This window comes from Ambystoma mexicanum, chromosome 1p, assembly GCF_040938575.1.
Source record: "Ambystoma mexicanum isolate Mex_15411 chromosome 1p, UKY_AmexF1_1, whole genome shotgun sequence".
Taxonomy (NCBI): Eukaryota; Metazoa; Chordata; class Amphibia; order Caudata; family Ambystomatidae; genus Ambystoma; species Ambystoma mexicanum.
In genome coordinates this window covers 632955273-632978810 of record NC_090921.1, presented here as the reverse complement: position 1 = coordinate 632978810, position 23538 = coordinate 632955273, and positions in this window count along the sequence as shown.

Sequence of the window (23538 nt, the reverse complement as noted above, 5' to 3'; positions counted from 1 at the left end):
GGCCACATGTAAGGGACCCTGATCCCTCCAGATATCTAACCCAGTTGCAGTGACCTGTTGCGTGATTGCCTGCAGCCACGCATCCTGGCCCTGCTCAGTCCATTCACCTCTTACAAATAGCTTATGTAAGAAGTGCTCTCTGGCTATTTTGATGTCTACCAGTGTCGTCATTCTGGAATTTGAGTTCCTTCCTGACTTACAGAAGTTTGTATTTTATTTTGCGAAACAGACCGTTTCCCTTAGAGCGTTCCTTGGAGGGGTGCTTTCACAGTGCAAAACAGCGTGGTGATCTAACCGAATATGTGTATCCGGTCAGTTGACACACTGTATTAAGCTTCACAAGTGGTATATCTAATCCAGAATATCCCGGCTACGAGCCCCCACTCTGTAAGTGACTCCAATCAAGCAATCCCACTAAGTCAGTGCCTTGTCTGGGATGCCCAAGGGAAGCCCTTATTTATGTATTTTTATGACAAGTCATAATCTGGATGATGAGCCCTTGTATAACACCCCTCTCTTAGAATCCCCCTTGACCCCACTGAGCCAAGAAGTAGGCTTGTTTTGCAAATTTAAAAGGTTTATTTGAAAAATTAAACTATATATATATATATATATGGGATACATTACTCACCGTAATCGTATTTCTGATGCTTGTATCTGCTTAGATTCACAGGCTGTGCATAGGCCGACATCTAGTGGAAGCTGCGGAGTATTACAGTTTGTTTTTCGAAACTCGAAAATGGGCGTCGACACAGGCGTGCCAGTAATACTATCCCTAGTGTGACGTCCACTGTACCCAAGATCCCTCACGCGTCTGGGATCCTCAGATTGTATTTTTTCTGACATGAGGAAGCATGAGGAGTAGCGTGAGTACAGATAATCCAAGCAGATAGACAGAAAGGTAAGACTACAAGCAATCATGCGCCTTCTCTCGGAGGGGAGGAAGGGTGGGTCGCATGTGAATCTAAGCAGATACAAGCATCAGAAATACGATTACGGTGAGTAATGTATCCCTTCTGAGGCTTGTGGAATCTGCTTAGATCACATGCTGTGCATAGATTAGCGAGCAGTACCAGAAGAAGGAGGTGGGATGTGAGAAGGGTCATGAGCAAACAGGTGTCTTAGAACCGCTTGTCCCACTTGTGTATCTGTCTTGGAATGAGTGTCAATGCAGTAATGCTGAGTAAAAGTGTGAATAGAGCTCCAAGTAGCTGCTTTGCAAATGGTGTCGAGGGGAACATTTGCAATGAAAGCCAGAGTGGCCCCAATGCCTCTAGTAGAGTGGGCCCTTGGCGTAAAAGGCAGAGTTTTTTCAGAAAGAGAGTAACACAGCTGTATACAGTTGATAATCCACTTCGAGATAGCGCCTTTAGAGACGCGATCTCCCTCTCTGCCTGTAGCTACGGAGACAAACAGTTGATCTGTTTTCCTTAGCGGTCTGGTTTTATTTACATAGTAGAGGACCGCCCTACGCACATCTAGGGTGTGTAGTTTCACCTCAGCCGAGCTTTGCGTGTTCTGGAAGAAAGCCGGAAGCTCGATGGACTGGTTTACATGGAACTTTGATATAAATTTAGGTGAGAACCTAGGGTGTGTGCGTAAAACCAGTTTGTCTTTGTGGATAGTAAAGAAAGGATCCTGCACTGACGGAGCCTGAATTTCACTGACCCTTCTTATAGAGGTAATGGCTACTAAGAAGGCCGTTTTATAAGTCAGGTGTTTGAGACTACTTTTATGCATGGGTTCGAAAGGGGGGCCCATGAGCTTAGCTAGCACCACATTAAGGTCCCATCCTGGCGGTGGGTTTGAAATAGGAGGGTGAAGTCTCTTTACTCCTTCCATGAAGGCTTTAACTACTGGTACTTTCCACCACGACACCTTGTTATGGGATGTGGTGTAAGCCGAGAGGGCTGCCAGGTGTACTTTCAGAGAGTTAAAAACCAATCCTGCATCGAGCAGGTGGAGCATGTATGTCACGACGTTGGAAGGAGTGCAATCAACAGGGTTGATTAGTTTATTCTGGCACCAAATAACGAATCTCTTCCACTTGTCAAAGTAACAGTGCCTTGTGTTTGGTTTCCTGGATTCTTTTAGGATGTCCATACACCTCTGTGGTAAATTGAGATGTCCAAACTCTATGACCTCAGGAGCCATGCTGCCAGGTTCATTGAGTTGGGTTGCTGGTGCACTGTTTGACCTTGTTGCTGGGACAGTAGGTTGTACCAGGCTGGAAGTTTGATGGGCTCGCACACCGCCATCCTGCGTAGGTGTGGAAACCATGGTTGTCTCGCCCACATGGGAGCAACTAGGATGAGCGTCATCGATTCCTTGTTCATCTTGTACACCACCTTCCTGATGAGAGGAGTTGGTGGAAAAGCGTACGCAAACATCCCTGACCAGTTCATCCACAGGGCGTTCCCTTGGGAGTCTGGCTGGGGGAACCTGGATGCAAATCCTGGGCATTGTTTGTTTTCGCTTGTGGCGAATAAGTCTATAGTGGGGAAACCCCACTGAGAGAAGAGATCTTCTACGATCTCTCTGTGAAGGACCCATTCGTGTTCTTCTGGGAGGGAGTCTCTGCTTAGAGCATCCGCTAGGGAATTGAGCTCCCCTGGAAATTGTTGCGATGACAGGAAGATGTTCCGTCTGAGTGCCCATATCCAGATTTTCTGGGCAAGCTTGGACAGATTTGGCGAACGAGTCCCTCCTTGTGTCAGGAATTGGAGGCTGTGGAAGCGCTGGAAGCTTTGATCACGCTCCAGTCCTCACCCAAGATGGCCGCCGATCGATCACTCTCCAGTCCTCACCCAAGATGGCCGCCGATCTCACCCAAGATGGCCGCCGACCCTTTATAGGCTGACTCCTCCCACAAACCGACGCGTTGTATCTGTTTACCAGCGCTCGGTTCGTGTGGAGATTCTCTCGTGAAATTCATCCGTTCCGGCTTCCTATTTTCGCCTTCTGTGTGATTCCCTTCTGTATTCCTCAGCCCAAATTCTACTGCACTATACGCGGTATCGGCTTGCTTTGGGCCGTGCCGTGCTTACTTACTCTTGCCTTTATTCTTTGAGCACTTTTGGTCTTTTCAATTCTTGTAGGTACCGGGGGTATATTGCTACCGGTGCCGTCACTCTGTTTTTGCGAGCTAGCCTTGCTCACTGGGACCTTAAGGAGCATTTCTAAACTGGTGAGTGGGTTTCTTTCTATACTTCTTCCTTCTTCCTAATGGTTCGTCTTCGCGGTCTGCTTTGTATGGGTTCTTTCATTCTTTACCTACTTATCCTTTCTAATACTTTTCTCTGTCATTCTGTTTAGTCTTAACCACTGGTTCTAGTAGCTTCTTATATCTCCTGTTCTATTATTCCACTTCTCCTGGATACACTGAGCATTCATCAGCGGAGGAGTTTGTTCTCAAGTCTATCGGACTTCCTTGCCTGCTGCAAATGGAACTTTCATAATTGGAAGAGAGGAGTTCTAATTGCCACCCAGCAGAACCCAATTGGGAACAGGGTTTTTTCTGCCTTAGTGCTTTTTCCCTGAATCTAGGACTGGCCCCCTGGGGATCCCCGCGGTCAGGGATTATCTCTGCCAAGGTGGCCTCCGGAGGGGACAGACCCTATCTGTACGATAAAAAGGCCCGAGCACCAAAGGACAAGACTCCCACAAGGAAGAGGGATCAGAAGAGATCAGAGGCTACTCTTACAGAACCCATTCCGGAAGAAACAGGTGAGGAGTTGGGGGAGGAAGCTTCGGTATCTGACAGAATACAACGCCCAAGATCCTTCATGGCGTCGCTCGAGCAGTATCAGGAGTTGGTGGCTGCTCTGCAGAACCTTACTATGGAGGTGCAGGCCCTGCGAACAGAGAACGTAGCCCTCCGACAGCAAGTGGTGCTACATCGGGATGATCGCGGGGACCTGCCTACGATGCCCTTTTCCTTTGGCAAATACAACGGACATCCAGGAGATCTGAAGGAATTCCTTGACGCTTGCAGGGTGTATTTCGCCTTCCGACCTCACGCCTTTGAGACAGCCAGATCAAAGGTTGGGTTCATTATAGCCAATCTTACCGGAAATGCTCTTTCATGGGCTACACCCATTGTCACCCGAAACGATCCCCTTCTGAGTGATTATGACCGTTTTACGGAACTTTTCAGTGAAAGGTTTGATAGGCCAGAAATATTCTATTCATCCTTGGAAGCAATCCTAGACATCAAACAAGGAAATACAGACGTCCAAACCTATTTAACTCGCTTCCAGAGGCTAGCAGCCAAGGCAGATTGGCCTGATTCCGCCCAGCAAACCATCTACAGAAGAGGTCTCCAGGACGAGATCAAAGATGAACTAGCCAGAGTAGCCCGTCCTGCATCTTTTCAGGAGCTAGTGACATTGTCCCTTCAGATTGAATCTCGTCTGCAAGAAAGAAGATCTGAGAGAAGAAGAAACCGAAGCTTCTCACAACCTAACCCTACTCCTCCACCTAGAGCCAACCCTGCTATAGATGAGCCTATGCAGATTGGAGCTGCCCGTGGTCCTCTGACGCCAGAAGAAAGAAGAAGGAGGAGAGAGGCAGGTCTATGCATGTACTGTGGCTCTTCGACACATTTGTTGAGAGAATGCACTGAAGTCCCTCCTCGTCGACAGGGAAACTTCCGCCCCCGATCTTTAGCAAGGGAAGTCTCGGGGGAGGTAACAAGCACCCTTGCAGCTACACAAGAGCAGTGAATACCCCGGAAGATAACAGTTTAATGGTGTTCAGAGTGGACCTATGGTTAACAGAAGAAGCTCCCACAGAGGTGTTCGCCATGTTGGATTGTGGAGCAGCGGGAAACTTCATCGACTCCAAGTGGGCTACAGAGCACTTGGTACCCGCCAAAACCAAGATCACCCCGATTCCGGCAGAAGGGGTTGATGGTAGACCCTTGTCTTCCGGACCCATCACATTGGAAACTGTTCCATTAAGGGTGAGGTTAGGTCAACATGAAGAGTTCCTGGTGTTTGATCAGATCCGAGCTGCTCATTTTCCATTGGTATTAGGGATTCCTTGGTTAAGAAGACACAACCCTCACATAGATTGGACTGCAAACCGAGTTTCTTTCAATTCTAAGTTCTGTGAAAAACACTGTATGACCTTGTGTAACGCTCCCCACACCATAGACCGCAGGAGAAGTATCCAGAAGCCAGTCACAGTGGCCTCAGTACCCTTACATTACCAGGACTTTTCAGAGGTATTCATGGACATAATTCCTAGACAACTACCACCCCATAGAACAGAGGATTGCTGTATCGATCTAATACCGGAAGCAGTAGTACCGTTCGGAAGAATGTACCCTTTGTCACTACCGGAAAGGAAGGCTTTAAGAGAGTATCTAGATGCAAATTTGCAGAACGGACTCATTCAAGAATCCAAATCTTCATGTGGGGCCTCCCTTTTCTTCATTCCAAAAAAGGACTCGACAGAACTTCGTCCTTGTATAGACTACAGGGGTCTCAACAAGGTCACTGTCCGGGATAGATATCCCATGCCCTTGATTCGGGACGTCTTGGAGGCTGTACAAGGGGCTGAGTACTTCACGAAGCTTGACCTGAGAGGCGCCTATCACCTCTTGCGAATCAGACAAGGAGACGAGTGGAAGACGGCTTTTCGCACCCCATTCGGGCTCTATGAATATTGTGTGATGCCCTTTGGCCTAGTAAACGCACCAGCCGTCTTCCAAAGGTACATGGACAAGGTTTTCGCTGACATGCTGTTTGTGTCGGTAGTGGTGTACCTGGACGACATCCTGATCTACTCCAAGTCCTTGTCTGAGCACAGATCATTGGTCCGACTAGTTTTACAACGTTTGCAGTCTCACTATCTGCTAGTAAAACCAGAGAAGTGTTCATTTGAATCCAAGAGGGTGTCCTACTTGGGTTTCGTATTGTCCAAGGAAGGCGTTGAAATGGATGCTAATAAGGTAAAGGCCATAAGAAACTGGAAAGATCCTACCAACATCAAGGAACTGCAAGGGTTTCTAGGCTTGGCAAATTTTTATAGGAGGTTCATTCCCAATTATTCCAAAAAAGTACTCCCTCTGACCTCCTTGTTGAAGAAGGGTGTTAGATTTGCTTTTGACGGCGAACCTCGAAAAGCATTCGACTTTTTAAAGGATTGCTTTTCTACAGCACCCATCTTGGTTCAACCAGATCAGACTAAGCCCTTTATTCTGGAAACTGATGCTTCTACGGGGGCAGTAGGGGCAGTATTACTTCAAGAGGCAGAAGACAGCTATGAACATCCGATCGCATACTATTCCAAGACTTTAACTAGTAGTGAGCGAAACTACTCGGTTATCGAAAAGGAACTTTTGGCAATAAAGCTGGCCTGCCAAGAATGGAGACACCTCCTGCAAGGAGCCACACATCCTTTCACTATTCGAACTGACCACCGCAACCTACGGGTCTTACAACAATTGGAATGTTCCAACGCCAGACATGCCAGATGGGCGTATTTTTTCCTACAATACGACTTCATGATGACTTACATACCAGGCACAGAAAACAAGAAGGCAGACGCCTTATCTAGAAGCCTAGGAGATCCATCCGGATCCTATATAGGACATGAACTGGTTTTACCACATCTCACTGTGTTGGCTTCTACGGTTTCGTTTCTTCAAGATCTAATCCCTCATTATCAGACGTGTGCGGAATTTCCGCTATCTACTAAACAGGAAAAGGACGGGTTGTTTTATCATGAAGGAGCCCTCTATATCCCCACAAAGAAGCTGCAAGAACAGATACTTTCTTGGTGTCATGACACCCCCCTGACAGGGCATTCTGGTATTAGGAAGACTTTTGATTTGGTCCGGAGAGGATTCTGGTGGCCTACCCTACGAAGGGATGTAGGTCAGTATGTCTCTACCTGTTCAATATGTGCTTCCAACAAACATCAAACAGGAAAACCTCTGGGGTTATTACACCAACACTCCTTACCGGATCGCCCATGGGAACACTTATCCACTGACTTTATTGTGGATCTGCCTCCTTCATACGGAATGACCACGATCATGGTGACGGTTGATTCCTTTAGCAAGCTGGCACATTTCTCCGCCTTCAAGCAAGTGCCTTCGGCCTCAGAGATGGCTGCAACATTTCTCCAAGACATAGTCCGTCTACATGGTCTACCTAAGACCATAGTTTCGGACAGAGGACCACAATTTACCTCAAAATTTTGGTCTTCCCTCTGCCAGGTTCTCGGGATTCATAAGGCTCTTTCCTCAGGATACCATCCTCAAAGCAACGGCCAAACTGAGAGACTCAATGCCAATCTAGAGCAGTATCTCAGGTGTTTTTGTAGTCCCCAGCAGGAAGAATGGTATCGCTTTCTCCCGCAAGCGGAATTCGCCTACAACAACTCACTTCACACCTCGATCCAGATGAGTCCTTTCTATTGTACCTATGGCTACCATCCTCAACACCTGCCCGGGCTCAGTCCGCCTTCAACCAAGATTCCAACTCTGGATACGATTCTACAGGACTTGCAAGAAGCTCACAAACTCGCTAAGGAGGCACACCAAGCAAGTCAACTTTCACAAAAGAGATGGGCCGACAAAGGTCGGAGAGCCCATCCCAGCTGGAAGGTGGGACAATTAGTCTGGTTATCCACCAGATTCCTACCCAAGTGGGTTCATAGGGGGAAGTTCTCCTCTCGTTTCCTTGGGCCATTTTCCATCATACAACAAATCAATCCAGTTGCTTATAAACTCAGGATGCCAGAATACCTCAGAAGGATACATCCTGTCTTTCATGTCTCCCTTCTCAAAGAACATAAGGAGGATCCTTTCAAGAGACCTGTAATCCGTACACGAGCCCGAGTGAAACCAACACCTGAAGAATACGAGGTGTCTCATCTGGTGGATTCTAAGTACCGCAAAGGGCGGTTGTACTATCTGGTCCATTGGAAGAACTATCCAGTAGCAGAGAGGACGTGGGAACCTGTGGGTCATTTACACGCCCCGCGTCTGGTGCAGAAGTTCCATCAACTCCATCCGGGCAAACCCGGGGGCGCCCCGAGAAAGAGGGGGTATACTGTCAGGAATTGGAGGCTGTGGAAGCGCTGGAAGCTTTGATCACGCTCCAGTCCTCACCCAAGATGGCCGCCGATCGATCACTCTCCAGTCCTCACCCAAGATGGCCGCCGATCTCACCCAAGATGGCCGCCGACCCTTTATAGGCTGACTCCTCCCACAAACCGACGCGTTGTATCTGTTTACCAGCGCTCGGTTCGTGTGGAGATTCTCTCGTGAAATTCATCCGTTCCGGCTTCCTATTTTCGCCTTCTGTGTGATTCCCTTCTGTATTCCTCAGCCCAAATTCTACTGCACTATACGCGGTATCGGCTTGCTTTGGGCCGTGCCGTGCTTACTTACTCTTGCCTTTATTCTTTGAGCACTTTTGGTCTTTTCAATTCTTGTAGGTACCGGGGGTATATTGCTACCGGTGCCGTCACTCTGTTTTTGCGAGCTAGCCTTGCTCACTGGGACCTTAAGGAGCATTTCTAAACTGGTGAGTGGGTTTCTTTCTATACTTCTTCCTTCTTCCTAATGGTTCGTCTTCGCGGTCTGCTTTGTATGGGTTCTTTCATTCTTTACCTACTTATCCTTTCTAATACTTTTCTCTGTCATTCTGTTTAGTCTTAACCACTGGTTCTAGTAGCTTCTTATATCTCCTGTTCTATTATTCCACTTCTCCTGGATACACTGAGCATTCATCAGCGGAGGAGTTTGTTCTCAAGTCTATCGGACTTCCTTGCCTGCTGCAAATGGAACTTTCATAATTGGAAGAGAGGAGTTCTAATTGCCACCCAGCAGAACCCAATTGGGAACAGGGTTTTTTCTGCCTTAGTGCTTTTTCCCTGAATCTAGGACTGGCCCCCTGGGGATCCCCGCGGTCAGGGATTATCTCTGCCAAGGTGGCCTCCGGAGGGGACAGACCCTATCTGTACGATAAAAAGGCCCGAGCACCAAAGGACAAGACTCCCACAAGGAAGAGGGATCAGAAGAGATCAGAGGCTACTCTTACAGAACCCATTCCGGAAGAAACAGGTGAGGAGTTGGGGGAGGAAGCTTCGGTATCTGACACCTTGCTTGTTCAGATAGAACATGGCTGTCGTGCTGTCCGTCCGGATCTGCACCGACAGGTTTAGTAGATGGGGCTCGAACGCCCGAAGCGCTCGGAATACTGCCAGAAGCTCTAGGAGGTTGATGTGGTTCTTGGCTACTGAGTGAGACCAGAGACCCTGAGCTGTGTGGTGGAGATGGTGAGCTCCCCACCCAGTCAGGCATGCATCTGTAGTCACCACTGCCTGTATTTCGGGATCGTAAAAGGGTTTTCCCCTTGCGAGATTCTCTCTTGTCCACCAGTGTAGGCTCTGTACAAGTGTTGGCGAAACGACCACTAGATCGTCCCACTGACCACTTGCCTGAGACCACTGTTTCGCCAACCATTCCTGCATGGGACGCATGCGCAGTCGCGCGTGGGGGACCAGGTAAATGCATGACGCCATCATGCCCAGTAACCGCATTGCTTTGCGTACCGTTATTTGTTGACCGGACTGATAATGTGGAATTTGCAGTAGTATATTCTGAATTCTCTCTTCCGAAGGGAAGGTCAACCCTTCCTGAGTATCTAGAATTGCTCCTAGGAACTGTTTTGAGGTGCTTGGCAACAGGCTTGACTTCTTCTCGTTGATTGAGAAGCCTAATTCGTGGAGGAGGTCGATAGTCCTTTGAATGTTTGTCCTGCAAATTCCTGGGGTTTCCCCCGTTATGTGCCAGTCGTCCAGATAAGGGTACACTGGGATTGCCTCCCTGCGTAGGTGTGCCGCTGCCACCGCCAGTACCTTGGTAAATACCCTTGGTGCTGAAGCTATCCCGAAGGGCAGTACCTTGAATTGGTAGTGGCGACTGTCCACCTTGAAGCGCAAGTACTTTCTGTGCGCCGGGAGCATGGAAATATGAAAATAAGCATCTTTCATATCCAAGGTTGCCATGTAATCCCCCTTTTTTAGGAGGGGGATTACCTCTTGTAGCGTGGTCATACGGAATTTTTGGGGCTTGACATACTTGTTGGCAGGCCGTAGGTCCAATACTGGGCGCATTGTCAAATCTTTCTTTGGCACAAGGAAGTAAGTTGAATAGATACCCTTGTTTACCTGGTGTCCTGGGACGAGTTCTATCGCGTCCTTTTCTAGCAGAATGGCGATCTCCTCGAGAAGGATTTTCTGATGTTCTAGGGAGTGTACTTTTTGTCGTGGAGGATGGTTCCGGGGACGCTGCAGTAATTCTATACAATATCCTGTGGACACTGTTGACAGCACCCATCTGTCTGAGGTGATCCCTTCCCAAGCCTGGGTGAAGTTGGAAATGCGTCCCCCTACTGGGGTTGCGTGAGAAGGGACCCTGAACTGAGCGTCACTGCTTTGGTGGAGGCGTGCCACCTCCCTTGTTGGGGCTGCCTCTGCCTCTCCCACAACCTCTTTTGTTACCCCTGCCGTAACTTTGGGTAGACTGCTGGCTGTTGTTCCACTGTGTACCCTGTCCCTGGGCATAGTTGCCTCTTTGTGAATTTTGGCCGCGTGGGCGACGAAAATTACTGTTCCCCCTCTGGTTAGGGGGTTTGTTGGTTAGTTGGCCAAGGGATTTAAGTGTTTCGTATTCGTCCTTGGCGTTTTTCAGTGCGTCTTCGACCGCTTTCCCAAACAATAGATCGGGTTCCACCGGCTTGTCTATTAATGAAGCCTGAGTTTCTGTTTTGAACCCCGACTGCCGTAACCACGCATGTCTCTTGATAACAGTACCTTCTGCTATCAATCTCCCTGCGTTGTCCGCGGCGTCGAAAGTTGCTTTCAATATGCAACCAGACACGGCTCTCCCTTCTGCCGAGATCCGAGCCAATTGGCCCTTTAACGGTTCAGGAGCAGAGGCTATGAGTGCCGCGACCTCTTCCCATTGATGGCAGTTGTAGCTGGCCAACAGGGTGGTGGAGTTAGCAATCCTTGCTTGGTAGGCGGACGTTGAGGCTACCTTCCTGCCAAACCCGTAAAGTTTCTTGCTCTCCTTGTCGGGAGGAGCTTCTGACGAAGATAAAGGTGTTCCAGCCCTCTTCCGAGTGTTGGTAACAACTAGGGAGTCTGGTTTAAGATGTCCTCTTATATAGAGAGGGTCAGACTGGGCTGCCCGGAAAAGTTTTTCGACCCTGGGGTTGACTGCTCTGGTGAGGTTTGGGTTCACCAGGGACGGATCTATTCTTCGTTGGATGGATTTAAGGATAGGGATGGTCTGAGCGACCGGCCTCCTCTCTCCCACCAACTCTTCTGCGAAGTCCCTTTCCTCCTGTACACCGTGGGTGTCGATGTGAAAATGTTCTGCCGCGCGAGCGAGAACCTCATTAAGGAGGGGCTGGTTATCGACTGGCGAGTCGGTAACTGGGGCTTCGTTCTCTACCGGGGAATCTACTCTGTAAATTTCCTGCTCATCTTCTCCCTCCTCCTGGTCCTCATCATCCGCATAGTATTCCGTCCCGGTTTGTTCCTCCATAATTCCAAACTCCTGGTCCCCCTCAGGGAAAGGCTCTCCTTGGTACCTGGGGTGTGGAGTAGAGTATGGAGTAGAGTAAGGCTGTACCTCGAAGGGTTCAGGTCTTTCGAACCGGGCCCTTTTACTTAGGAACCTGAGGGTGTGGCCCCCTGAGGGTCATACGAGAGGAAATGCTCTGGATTCTTGTCGTAAAAATCAGCCAAGGAAGACATCCTTGACATGACCCTGTCCATGTCTTCGCTGGACCATTCTTTGGAACAGGGGATGACTTTACTAGGCAATTTAGGGGACTTATCAAGGGTACCCTTGCTGGAAGTTGATCTCTCAGTAGACTTGTATTTGTTTGTCTGCTTAGGGGGGAAGGATGGTCTTACAGGAGTGGAAGAATGTGCTTTCCGCTGTTTCCCCCCCTCCCCGTGCGTGGAAAAATGTTTTCCCTGTCCCTTGGAGGCCCCGGGGACTTTCGCCGCCTGGCGTCGAGGATCGGGAGAGGTATCTGTGTCTTTCGAGCGTGGGGCCTCGCTGGTGTTAACTGCGGGCTCCGTCTCTTGGAGCGCGGCCTGGGGGTGGAAGTCGTCTTCGTCCTCCGACGATCGAACTTCCATTAGTCTAGGGAGCGAGGCACTCTTGGCAAGAGTGGATGATTGCCTTGCGTCATGAGGCGATCTCGATCGAGAGCGCCCAGAGGACACCGAGTCGGACCGTTCTATCTGTGCCTCTTTCCGAGAAGTCGACGTCGTCGAGGTTCGGTTGGACTTAGTGTGCTTAGTGTGTGTAGGGTGTGTAGCGCTTGCGTTGCCGGGGGTCTTCCCCATAGCCGCCCTGCCGGACGACCTTCCGAGGTCGGGGACCTGCGCTCGGCTGTCTTTCGACGCCGTAATGCCCTCGCCGTCCGAAAGTACGGCGTCGCTGCCATCGCTGAAGGCGCCCTCCGCTGCCATGGCCGCCTGCCTGGCGTGGTGGGCCCAGCGCTTTGTCGAACGGTCCTTAAGTGTCTTAGGTTTAAACCTACTACACGCTCTGCAGTTCGCTTCGGGGTGGTCCCTCGGCAAGCAGAGGTTGCACGTGGCGTGCCTGTCGACCCAAGGGTATTTGCGGTTGCACTTGGGGCAGAATTGGAAAGGGGTACCCTCCATACGCACCTTGAGGCAGCGGGCTGATAAGTGTAGGAAATATATGTGTATGTATATACCAAGAGTGAAGAGTATGTACCACCCCCCACTCTCCCTACTTGCAGGGCCGAGGCCAGCGGCCTACTAGGCCCGGGCCGAGGCAAGCGGCCTTCCGAGGCCCAGATCCGTCGTGCAGCAGCCGACGGTCGATGTCTTCTCCAGCCGTCGTCGAGGGTCGACGTTGGTGTGGGGAAGGATGTCAATAAAGAATAATAAATTTCAATTATTAGCAAAAGTATGGCTAAGGCCAGGGGACTCCGCAAGATGCTTCCGACCAGTATGGCGGAAAAAAACAATCTGAGGATCCTAGACGCGTGAGGGATCTTGGGTACAGTGGACGTCACACTAGGGATAGTATAAATGGCACGCCTGTGTCGACGCCCATTTTCGAGTTTCGAAAAACAAACTGTAATACTCCGCAGCTTCCACTAGATGTCGGCCTATGCACAGCATGTGATCTAAGCAGATTCCACAAGCCTCAGAAATATATATATATATGTATATATCACACTTCTATAAATAAATTGATAATGGATAGTACACTTGTGAATATGAGCAGTAATCAGCAAGAGGTAATCCTACAGTAGCACAGTTCTTGGTTACTTATGAATAGGAACAGAAGAATGAGGTGGGAAAGAATGCTTTATATGGTTCAAGGAAACACAATGATGAATGAAATACAGTACAGAAAATAACTTGATATGGCTTCAACAAAAGACAATGTAATCACTTTTCCTTGACAATTCACTCCCCCCCTTTATGCAATATAAGGAGATGGAAAGAAGACACACAGTTCTCAGGAATGCAATCAAATATAATTCGGTTCCCCCCTAGCAAGCTTAGAGGAAAACAGGTATGAGTTTTAACACAGGCAAGATACTTTGATGTGGTTGCAATTAAGTGAAAAATATGCTAAAATGGCTTTTAATTCCCTATAGGGGGTTCAGGGTGGGTGATATCTAGTTTATATTAGTTCAGTCTCACTTTAGCAATGCTCTATGAGTAACTGGCAGGTTAAAACAAATTTTAGCAAAGGAAAGCAAGGAGCTGCTGATTTTTACACGTGGCTGAAATTGTGCAAAATGTCAAATCGCGGCAAATTTAATTGCGTGCGTCGAGCGTAATTACGGAGGCCCCATAAGGAGTAGCAAGTCGGTTCTAGGTTTGGAAAGCCTAGAATCTCAGCTTTAAGATTAAAGTAAAATTTCGCTCCTAGCACAAACGGTTCCGGAGATACGGACGATTTTGTGAAGGTAGTTTTTCGGATTTGAAATTTAAAAGTTCAAAATGACAGATGACAGTTTTCAGTTTTAAAGATGACAGAATGACACGATTCTAGGAGGCAGTTCTAATAGGCTAAAATAGTTTGGATTAGATTATTTTAAACTAAGAAATTGATTTTGGCACAGTGAGTACTCACACTATATTTTTGAAATAAGCTGTCAAGGTCTGGTCAGGTTGGACGGGACCTCCGGCGGGTGGTTCTGAATCAAATATATCTATCGCTATCTGGGTCAGCTCTGCTCTCTGGGTCTGTCAAGCACCGGTTCTGCTCACAACGGTCTGGTTTGTGGTTCTCTCTGGTTCCGGATACAGCACTGCTTTCTGGATACTGCTACAGGTTCTTGAAAAAGTTCTTGGCAAAAAATTCAAACAGCTCACCCGGCTGTTGAATAGTTTGGTTGGTTTTGAGGCCTGCTGAAGAGGATTCAGCTTGTGGATTCAGGCCTCTCTGCTACAAATTCCGGAGTTCATTTCTGCTACAGGTTCTGGAGATTCATGGATTTGAAGTCTGGATCTCTGGATGTGAAGTCTGAAGTCTCCCGGCAAAGCGTCTCGCAAGAAAGTGGAAAGTGAATGTCCCTACCTGTCCTGCACTGTCTGCTTTTATGTGTTTAAAAAGTGGGTGTGTGCGTGGCATAACTGAGCCTGCCCCTCTCTACTTGTCATTGGCCCAATTCTCCCCTCTCCCATGATTGGGGGAAGGAAGTGGATTGTCATCATTATGAGGTCTGTTTATGGGTCAGAGGATCCTCCCCTGGTCAATTTGCCCACAAATCTATATTTGATTCAAATACATATTTCCCAGATACACAAGTGGTTGACATTACATGTACATATTACAGATGAATTAAGACAAGTCTCTGTTCAAGCCCCATGTTCCTGCGAGCTGGGATTCAGAAATGACAACATTTTGCGCTTTTTGGTCGGTTTACCAATATCGGACATTTACCAAAAATTACACAAATGTGCGCAAGGAGTATGGACATTAATTGATGAAGTGTCAGATTTTTAACATGCAGACATTTGGAGTAAGACCCTATTTTCCGCTAGCAACCCCCCAGAATACACCACAGGGTCCTAACACCTCTTAAAACGTGCACAGAAAAATCACAAGAATAATGATATTACTTATATAATTCTGACAAGTCCGTACTATGAATTATCCATCTTTTTTAAAATTATGCCCTGGCCCAAAGGGGTGTGGTTTCCCCCAAGCACATGGTGGAGTTTCTGGTTTGTCCACTTCCCCCAAGCTCAGCTTGCTAGCAGAGGCACTGCCCCTCCCATTTACTTCCAAGAGGAAGCCATTTTACGACCCCCCTAATTTAACATTTGCCTGAGTCCAGGACAGGGCTTTGTTCAATTTCCTGCAGTCTGCAGGTGCCCCTCCCTTAATTCAATCAGAGAGGTGTGATCTCCTTTTGGTGGGGGCAGCAGGATGCAGCCAGGCCTGGGAAGAGTTGTTGAGCCAGTTCAACTCCTGTCGGGGATAGTTGTCAGGCAGAATTCAATTTCTTTAAGCCAAGCTTCAGCTAAATGTCCTGTTTGTTCCCAGTTTAAATCAAACTTACAATTTTTACACATGCAGCTAGAATGCTGATTCTAAGTTCAAAACCATGACATTTAACAGTTGCAAACTATGTGACACTCAAAAGTAGGTCACTCTTTTATTCTAAACATTTCGATTTTAGTGGCTTTACCCCCAAATTCACTTAAGCTGCTGACATCCCCAGCTATTTTTTTTATATATATACATTAAATAATTACTTCCTTCAAGTCATTTCAGAATATAGTTTTACATTGTATCCACCTCTTAGCAAGTCTTTCCTTGGCCTGGTTTGGGTTCATTTGTTCAGTTTTACACAAAATTCTGGTGGTTTTAAAACGCTGGCTTTCTGATAGTGGTGAGCACCAGTATTGCATCCCTTTTGACATTAATAAAAATGAATTCCCCACAATTCTGGGTTGCTTTTGGCAATCAGCATTGCCATTACCAATGGTTTCAGGCTACTGTGTGTGTAGTCCAATGGTGGTTTTAGGCAGTGCCCTCCTGTGCTCACAACATAGGCAAAAATCGGTGGCAGCCTATTCTTCATGTTTTCCCTGTGCACTCTCTGGGGAGTTCTGGCCATCATGATGTTTTCAATGCCAGTACTGCAGTTTTATGGTAGGGCTTGGCTGCTTGGGTAAAAACATCCCACAGTGTCCTGGTGGCCAGTTTCAGGTGCCGCTGTGAGAAGTTCCATATGGAAAGGACTGAGGTTCCCAATCCTTAGTACCTGGTGGTTTAGAGAGCTTACAGACTATCGAACATGTCTGCCATCGTTGCTTGGTAGCACGTCTGCTTATTGCATATGGACACTGCAACACCTTTCTGTGGGGCTCTTTCTCTGCTGCAGACTACAGAGTCTGGGTGTGATTTGCAGAGGCAGGTTTGCCTTTTCTTGCAGCCCTTCACAGGATATTGGGTTGCTGATGAATGAACATTCTTGGCATGAGTGCAGGGAGCTGCATTTTCTTTAATTTGGAGGCTTCTTCTTGGTCTCTTGCTCAGATGATGTGTCTCTAAAGGAAACAGTGAAACACTGACACATCTTACAATGGAGGTATAGCTTGAGATAGAAGTGTGCTACTGAGATAAATGCTGGCACTAAGGGGTGGAGGGCCGGAGTTGAAGGCCTCCTCAACTGCCACGGCCATCTTCAAGTTAGGACTCGCTCTGGATTTCTCCCTGGTAGGGCTTCCACGCCCGGCTGAGCAGGTTTCCCCGACCCCTCTTTCACAAGACCAGATTACTGGCCTTTTCAGAGTGGTTTCTCCCACATTACCTTTGACTTAAATGGCAACAATAAGGGTGCATCAGATAACAGACATCAGCAAAGCTAACCTATTATCAGCCCTAATCAAAAGAAGATTCCTGTGCTCAGCAGAGATCAGGCAGGACAAATCTCTCTAGGAAAAGTACCCCCATTCCAAATGTAGTCTAGTTTGCCAGATAATCGGTTGTTACTGTCTATGGGCAGTCCAATATACTGTAAATCCTCAATTTTCAAAGTTAAGAATACGCTGTGAAATTCCCTTTACTGTATACAGTGATCTGTAACCAAACTTGAAACCCAAATGACGCTTATAGGATATTTGCTCACCTAAACTAGTCACAGTTGTGCAAGATGCACATTTTCAAGCATGTACCAAAACTGTAGCTTGTTATTTACATCAATGTCCAGGAAGGGACTAAGAGCTCTTGCAATGGGTAACTCCTGCCATAAAAACAGTGCCTCACCTGTGGAAGAAAAATCCAGACATATGCAAAAGAATGTCCAATGAAAGTTGATGGGAAATGTAATTTATTTATTTTTTAAATAATTTGTTTTAAGCATGTTAATTTACATTTGAAACAGGCATAAGATAAATAATGTGTTGTATTTAGTAGGTGTGGAAATCAGTTAAATCCATTAACAATGGATTAACAGGTTTAATAGAATAATAAGCAAAAACAGTTAAATTGAAAATTGATAAGAGGTACAGTTGGGACAGACTTGACAAGATACGATAGGGGAAATACATAAAGGGGGTTGATAATGTTTAAGCATAGCAATTTTGATGCTACATGGTTGAACATCATTATTCAGTGCTATTGAGGTATTGAATAAAAACATTCAATTTTTTGTTGAATTTACGAAAACGATCTACTGTAAAGGCGTGACATTTTTCAATACGGTAGATGGAGCAAATTAAGTTCCACCAAGTACTGAAGGACAAATTAGAGGCATTTTTCCAATTAAAAGTAATACTATGGTAAGCATGCTAATGAAAAAATTAAATAAGGTTGGCAATTCAATCAGTTGCATGCAAGGATTAACAATAGTGCCAATCATAATATTACATAAAGACATAGGTTCTTTAAAAAGAATAAAAATGTGTAGACAAATCCAATTTCTTCCCCAAAATGCATGTACACATTTACAATCAAAAATTGCGTGGAGAAAGTCAGTGTTTGATGAAAGACATGACCAACAGTGATTAGATACGTTAGGAGCAATTTTTGCAATTTCATGGGCGTGAGGAATGCACGTTGTAGGAAGAAGAAATTAGTTTAAATTTGATTGGCGTCAATAGATGTTGAGTAATAAAGTTTCCATATTTTACGCCACATCTCAGGAGTGGGTTGGAAGTTCCAATCAAGTTCCCATTGTATAGTAATAATAGAATTAAGTACATTAAGAGAAGGGGGATCATGTTACGCTCACCTGACTCCCACGGAGGTGCAGGCCTGGTTTGGAGTGCTGTTGCCTCTTCTATGGTGAAGCGCAGGACTCGGAAGATGGACAGGACCAGACCTTCAAATCTGGCTTGTCTAACTCGCAGAAATATCCTTCTGTGTGTGAAAAGGGAGTATTAACAATCTGCGGGATAATGTGTAAGCCTCCCACTCCCTTCTCACCCTCCACAAAACCCTTCTGCGATTCCCCGTGAAGTCTCACCTTAGGGTCTGAAAGGACGAGCTCTCCAACCTGCTTCTGATGCAGGGGCGCGTTGTAATCCAGTTACTTCACTGGATCATAGATTGTATAGAGTTCAAGTTTGCTTGACCTTCCCGGTAAAGTACTGTGAGAATTCTGTTTATAAGTATGAGCCCGAAATAATAATTGTCCGTTGTCTCTATTTCAGGTGCAGAACAAAGATTCCGAGATGAGCAATGGAACCGACGAAGGAAACTCAGGTGAGTTGTTTGATGAGAGGTTCCTTTAGTGTCCTTGCATTAAAGCACTAATGCTTGTGTCTTTTTTCCCCATAGGGGCCGGGGTTCAGAAATGCCGGAGATAAGGCACCGACCCGAAGTGAAAGGTGCAGTTCCAGTAGATATCAGGTAAGTCTTTAATGAGCGTTCAGGTAATGTCTTAGCATTCGCTCACTAACGCTGATGTCTCTTTTTCCGCTTAGGGGCCGGGGTCCGGAAATGCCAGGATGCGGCACCGACCCGAAATTAAGTGGGAATGACCCAACAGGTAAGTCTTATGATGGCAAATTAAGGTTTTCTTATTCTCTTCCCTAGCTTACCTTTGTTCTTGTCTTTTTCTCCCTAGGCGCTGAAATGTGGTTGCGGATCCAGATGGTCGCTGATGAACATGGAGGCGCCTAGTAAAGGTGAGTGGAATGCGGCGCTGCAGCGATCGATGCGATGTGCTTTTAAAATGAATGTCTTCCTTTTCAGGATCGTCGGCGAAATGTCTCCGGAATGCGGATTTAGCAGGTAAGGACTCGTCTTTCTCCTATTCTCTTCTCTTCTCCCTTTGCAGGTGTTCCAGGATGCTGGCGGGCGTGGCAGAAGTCAGGATGCAGGAGCAGACACGGTGAGCGTCCAGCTGCTAGATGCAGAACAACGCGAAGCGTGAGTTGCTGCTTGGGCGTGGCTTAAATAGCCTTCAAAGTAGTTCCAGGTATGTATCCTTCCTCTCAGGTATGTATTCTTCCTCCGGCCACACCCGTGTGGTTAAGTAGTCCCCAAAGAGAAAGTAGTCCCATTCAGGCCTCTAGATGGCCCGGATGTTGCAGCATGGTCTGCATCAGGTAAGTTTACACCAAGCACCTTTAAACACAAAGTCATCTTTTATGAGCCTGGCGCCTCTGGCGCCAGGACTGTTGTCCAATATGAGCCTGGCGCCAAAGGTGCCAGGACTGAGTCCAAAGGGCCCCTACTTGGGGCTGCTGAGACTTCCCTCGGGGACATGATGTCTGCCTCTGGGGTAGCTGGGCCTAGTCTGGCTCCTTGGAGGTAGGCATCATGACAGTACCCCCTCCCAAGGTTGTTCTCTCCGGGGGTTTTGGCTTGTTTGGGAATTTTCAGTGGAATTTTTGTATTAATCGCTTGTACATGGTCGCTTGGTTCCCAAGATCTCTCCTGAGGTCCATACCCCTTCCAATCAACTAGATAGAAGAGTTTTGACTTTAACACCTTGGAATTCAATATGTCTTTAACTTCAAATTCTAATTCCCCATCAATCTGAATTGGTTCTGGTGGTTTGATCAGTCTGGTTCCTGGTTGCACCGGTTTCAACAGTGAGGCGTGAAAAACAGGATGAATTTGCATGTTCGCTGGTAGATCGAGTTTAAAGGCCACCGGGTTGATTATAGCTTTGATGGGATAGGGTCCTATGTATCTGGGGTTGAAAGTCCGCGGTCCTTTGAGAGGTAAATGTCTAGTTGCTAGCCACACCTGGTCCCCTATTTGGTACGGAGGCGCTTCACTTCGATGTAAATCAGCATTTTCTTTGTACTTTCTCTTGGCTTGCTGAAGATGAGTCGTAGCTTCTTTGAAAGCTCGGGTTATCGTGGAATGCAAATGATCTACCGCAGGCATTTCCAGGTTTTGAGGAGGGTCCAGGTCTGAGGTTCGAGGATGATGACCATACAAGGTGTAAAAAGGGGTTTGTCCTGTTCCAGAATGTACAGAATTGTTATATGCATATTCTGCGATCCAAAGAATGTCTTTCCAATTGCATTCAGATTGGTGCAACATACACCGAAGATATTGTTCAAGGGTTTGGTTAGTTCTCTCGGTTTGGCCATCGGTTTGGGGATGGTGACTGGTGGATAGTCGTACATCAATCTGCGCCAGTTGACAACATTTCCTCCAAAAATGGGAAATAAACTGGCTTCCTCGATCTGAGACTAATATGGATGGAAAACCATGCATACGAACTATGTTCTCCAGAAATTCCTTGGCCAAGATGGAGGCTGAGGGTAACCCTTTTAAAGGGATAAAATGGGTCATTTTGGAGAAGAGATCCACAATCACCAAGATAGTGTTGTATCCATAGCAAGGAGGCAGGTCGGTAATAAAGTCCATCGACAAGGTGTGCCAAGGTGCCGGTGGAATATCCAAAGGTTGTAGAAGACCGGCTGGTCTTTTCTTTTGACCTTTATTTTGGGCGCAAACTCCGCAAGACATCACAAAAGATTTTATGTCTTTTCTCCAGGATGGCCACCAGAATTGTCGTTTGATCTTTTCCTCAGTTTTAGCGATACCAGGATGTCCTTCCATTAATGTATCATGATAATGGGCAATAACGAGTTCTTGCAGTTCTTTGTTAGGCAGAAATAATCGCCCCTGGAAATACGGTAAATCGTTATTAACGGAAAGGTGTGACCCCTTTTGGCTCCATTCTTGTAAGGCTGTGGAGTCTAATAGTTGTTTAACTCGAGTTTGAACATCCTCAATAGTTTGTAAAGAGGTCAAACCCAAAATTCTCTGTTCAGGTATAATCGGTACAGGTTCTAAGCTCGAATTTGTTTCTTCCATCCCAATCCGGGATAAAGCGTCCGCTTTGCCATTCTTGCAACCAGGGCGATATGTGATTACAAAATCAAATTCCGCAAAGAATAAAGCCCATCGGAGTTGACGTGATGATTGGGCTTTGGCCGTCTTTAAATATTGCAAATTTCTGTGATCTGTAATCACTGTGATGGTGTGTCTTGCGCCGAGGAGGTAATGACACCAAGCTTTGAAGGCGGACTTAATAGCTAGTAACTCCTTGTCAGTGATTGCGTAATTAATTTCAGGAGCCGAGAATTTTCTGGACCAAAAGGCTACAGGGTGTAGTTGATTAGTTATTGGATCCCTTTGAGACAGGACAGCTCCCATGGCTAAACTGGATGCGTTGGTTTCAACAATGTAAGGGAGATCTGGGCGTGGATGCTACAACACAGGTGCGGAGGTGAATTTAGTCTTTAGGTCTTGAAAGGCCTGTTCTGCCTCATGAGTCCATTTGAAGCGTTTATTCTTCCGTAAGAGAGTTGTGATGGGTTGGACCACTCGAGAAAATTCCGGGATGAATCTTCGATAAAAATTGGCAAAACCAAGCATCTCTGAACCCCCTTCACAGAGCTAGGAGATGGCCATTTGAGGATGGCGTCCACCTTTCGCAAGTCCATTCGGACTCCTTTAGGTGTCAGGATGAATCCGAGAAACTCGACTTCTGTGGTATGAAAAACGCATTTTTCGAGTTTTGCAAACAGTTTGTGCTGGCGCAATTTTTCAAGAACTACCCTGACATGTTTTCTGTGATCGGATTCCGAAGAGGAGTACACCAGGATGTCGTCGATATATACGATGACACAAACATCGATAAGTTCCCGAAGAACATCATTCATAAAGTATTGAAAGGCGGCAGGTGCGTTGCACAATCCGAAGGGCATCACCTGATATTCAAAGAGCCCATATTTGGTGCGGAATGCAGTCTTCCATTCGTCGCCTTCTTTTATACGCACCAGGTGATAAGCTCCCCGGAGATCTAACTTGGTGTACATACAAGCATCTTTTACCTGGGCGAGAAGTTCAGGGTTCAGAGGCAGAGGATAACGATTCTTAATCGTTATTTGATTTAGGGCGCGGTAGTCAATACATGTTCTAAGGTCGCCTTCTTTTTTCGGCACGAAGAACAGAGCTGAGGAAACAGGAGACTTTGACGGGCGAATAAAACCATTGGCAAGGTACTGATCTAAATACTGACGCAAATGAAGGTTCTCAGGTTCAGTAAGAGCATAAATCCTACTGCAAGGCGGTTGAGCATTGGGTACCAGATCGATTTGACAATCGTACGACCGGTGGGGAGGTAACGTGTTGGCCTGTTCTTTTTGGAAAACGTCTTGGAATTCTTGGTACTCAGCCGGTAGTTGTATAGTGGCAGAAGTTACTGAGGCCAGGCCCATATTTGGATTTCTTGGATAACAAGTTTGTTCACAATCAGGAAAGGTTATTCTCTTTGCTTGCCAGTCTATTCGAGGATTATGTGTTTCTAACCAAGAAATTCCTAGAATTACTTGAAACTGTGGGGCCTTGATTACGTCAAACACAATAGCTTCCCGATGTCCATCCTGACCCAATAGTGTCACTTCTGTAGTGGAATGAGTTACCGGCCCTGAGGCTATTTCGGTTCCATCAACTGTAGTAATGACATCCTTGTTAGTTTTCGGACGGAGAGGGAGATTAATCCTGGAGGCCAATTCACGATCTACATAGTTTCCAATAGCTCCACTGTCGATGTATGCCTTTATAGCATGCAACCGCCGAGGCTGTTTCGGATCCACAAGGACCATTGGCATGATGAAATGCGAGGTCAAAGAGTTTGTTTTCAAGCTCGGCAAGCGGACCTCTACGCTTGTCGGGCTTGGTCGTTTCCCGAATCAGGTTCTGTTAAATTGTTGTCAGTGGCTCCAACCACCTTCTTAGGTGGTTTTACCGGACAATCTCGTAGTAAGTGACCAGAAGCTCTGCAATAGAGACATAATTGCTTTTGCCGCCTTCTCTCCCGTTCCTTCTGCGTTAACGGTCCTTTAACTCCACCGATTTGCATAGGTTCTGAAACGTCGGTACTCTTGGGGTTAGCGTGATTTTTGATCAACACTCTGGTTTCAAACTTGGATCGATCTGCTTTTCTATTCTGAAGTCTGTGATCAAGTTGGACCACAAAGTCTATGTACTCCGCGCAGACTTGGGGTGGATTT